Genomic DNA, 3,094 nt, shown 5'->3' with positions numbered 1-3,094 from the left:
TTATATCTGTGGTTTAATTTTTAATGTATTTTTATAATTTTAATTTCTCCAATGCTAATTATTCCATTGTAGTGGGAATTTCTATTTCATGTTGTCAGCTACTCAAGTGTTTGTGTATTTAATCTTGCTATTCTAATTATTGATCATTGAAAGAGCTATCATTATAAAGAAATTAAGAGACTGTAAAAAAGCAAAAGCAAAAAGGAAAACAATGTAACCCAAATGCCAGTGTACTTGGCAGCAATCCATCAAATTTTTGTAGGAATTGTGGCTTTCTATTTTGTAATTACTACAGAAGATTACATTACAACCGCCTATTTTAGGGGAAAAATGAGTTGAATTATTTTTTATTTCATTACTTTGTAAAAGTTTTAGTCTTTATTAAATTTAATCATTTGTAATACTTTGAGTATAGAAGTAGTAAAGTATTTTCTCTTTTTTTTTTCTTACCTCTTTTCTTTCTCTATTGCTCTGATGGTTGGTCAATATCTAATTATCTGTCTCTTCACCTATATATAAATATGTACAGTTACAGGGGCACCTGGGTGGCTCAGTTGGTTGAGTGTTTGACTCTTGATTTCAGCTCAGGTCATAATTCCATGGTCATGGGATCAAGACCCATGTCTGGCTCCATGCTCAGCATGGAGCCTGGTTAGGATTTTTTTCTTTCTCTCTCCCTCTGCCTCTCTACTCTGAGCGCTCCCTCTCAAACTGTCTTGCTCTCCCTCTTTCCCTCTCTCTCAAATTAAAAAAGTGTGTATGTATAGTTACCAAGGTTAAAATAACTAATTTCATCATTATTTTTTAGATTATATTTTAAGATATGGGCACTCGACTTCAGCTTAGGTCATGATCTCACAGTTGGTTGGCTCGACCCCCCTTTTAGGCTCTGTGCTGACAGCTCAGAGCATGGAACTTGCTTTAGATTCTCTGTCTCCCTCTCTGTCCTTCTCTCTGTGTCTCAAAAATAAACATTAAAACATTTTTAAGTATACTTTAGGATGTGGCAATAAGCCTCATTTCCATTTACCTTCAAATATGTATAATTTGCCATATATTAGTTACATAATAATTATTGTTTTCATATGTATCTAAAAGATACATCTTAAGATAATATCTATATTTATATTTTCAGCACCTAACATATCCAAATACAGCATGCCTTTTTAACTAATTGTCTTATATACAGACATAGCTCTTTGTTTATATTTCCTGCTATTTCTATTACCTTCTTCTAGATATCAGTCATTGATAAGTTCTGAGCCTTTCTTTTCTTATCAATAAAATGGCAATAACAATATATACCTAATCAGGTTGTTGGGAATATGAAGCCTGATAACATATGTAAAAGAGTATAGTACATGGAACAATATACATGTTGGTGTGCCAGCTTTGCCATGGCAGAATGAATACTGGTAGCAGCATACGTAAAATATTTTTTCTCATCTTTGTTGAGGTATACTTGACAAATAAGTATTGTATATATTTAAAGTATACAACTTGTTCTGAGATACATATGCATTGTGAAATAATTGGCACAGTCAAGCTAATGAAATATCTATCACCTGATGTAGTTACCATTTTATTTTTCTCTTAATATGGAACAACATGAATTTGATGGTCAGCCTTGTATTGGGCTATGCTTATTTTCTCTGTGTCATTTCAATTTTGGTATATGTGCCGCCAAAGCAATAAATAGCCATTTTAATTCCATGATTTGTAGCTGTTATTGGAGTTAATCATAATTATATTTTTGATCATTCCTTTGGGTCTGGAAATACCTACTTACTTATCTATAAAATTAAATATAAGCTTAATCAGTGCAAGAGTTTTTATATTTTTGTTCACTGCTGTAGCAATGAGGTTGAACTAATTATAACTTTATTCCACAAACATATGAATGTGTGAATGTGTTTATTATACATGTAAACATAATAGGCTTATGGCCAGTATGTTTATATGTATACTTATACAAATAATCACATAGTAGATATGTGATTACTACTAACTTTGACACTATTTATATAATGTTTTATTAGTTTCCACTTCATTTCAGAATGCGTTGAAATATAAAGAGAATTGTGGAGAAATTGAACATACTCAGAAATATAACTAGTTTAATAGTTGCTTTTCCAAAAATCGTATGCATACAACTAGAATATACAGATTCACTCTGCCGGGATTTTACTAAAGATGGATTGAAATAGATTGAATTAGTTTTAACATTTTGAGTCCTATGGCTTCTGTCAAAATCTTCCCCAGAACTGTACTTTACATCGTTGGTTGAAATGTTTATGTGCACCTTATTTTCAGATCTTTTTTCTTTTAATTTAGATTCTATTTCATATTATCACAACTTTAGAAAAATTTCCTAAGATTATGGGCAATAATATGAAACACATCAAATTATATTTTACTTTTGTAACATATACATCAAAATACCATTAAGATAGCTCATCACTACCTTACTCTGTTCAGGCAGTGATATTTAATAAAATAAAGTTTTTCAGCCAGGATCTTTTGAAAATAAAATTAATCAAAGTAAACCATTAATCAAATTCAGTAGGTATTAAATTAAAAATAACAATATGAGGTATTTAGAAACTGCATTCATGTAGTAGTAGCTTGATCTCCTAGGAAATTAAATTTATTTAACCAAAAGACCATAGTTAACACACTGCATGATGAAATTAAAAATGTAATTCTAGCCTATTAATCATGCAGAAGATTGCAATTATGTTTTATTTGTTATTTTCATGGAAGTTTCAAATTATACTATTAACTCTTTCACTCAAGTCTACAATATTATTTCAGTTATAGAATAATGACAAGTATTTGAGATTATAAATACCTTAAAAAAAGTTTTAGGTATATAAAATTAAAAGTCACATTTTACAAACTACTTTAGTAGCTATTTCTGTAATGCCTATGGAAATGCATAACAGTGTTTCACATATTATAGTTTTATTAAGATGGTAAAACAAGAATAGTATTTAGAGGGACATGAAATGATTGAGTGTCCAAAGAAGCAAGGATATTTCTGTTGAATCTTGGAAAAAGAAATCAAATGCTAAACAAACACCTACGTCTTTGA

The 3,094-nt window shown here is 30.1% G+C and overlaps 1 pseudogene; it reads right to left on the bottom strand.

The window, feature by feature from the left end:
• Positions 1-1,592: 1,592 nt before the first annotated feature.
• Positions 1,593-1,692, bottom strand: LOC120221648 (annotated as a pseudogene).
• Positions 1,693-3,094: the final 1,402 nt, after the last annotated feature.

This window comes from Hyaena hyaena, unplaced genomic scaffold (assembly GCF_003009895.1).
Source record: "Hyaena hyaena isolate Hyena2069 unplaced genomic scaffold, ASM300989v1 scaffold_798, whole genome shotgun sequence".
Lineage (NCBI taxonomy): Eukaryota > Metazoa > Chordata > Mammalia > Carnivora > Hyaenidae > Hyaena > Hyaena hyaena.
Note: the sequence above shows the minus strand (reverse complement) of the source record. Positions and strands in the feature narration are given on the sequence as shown.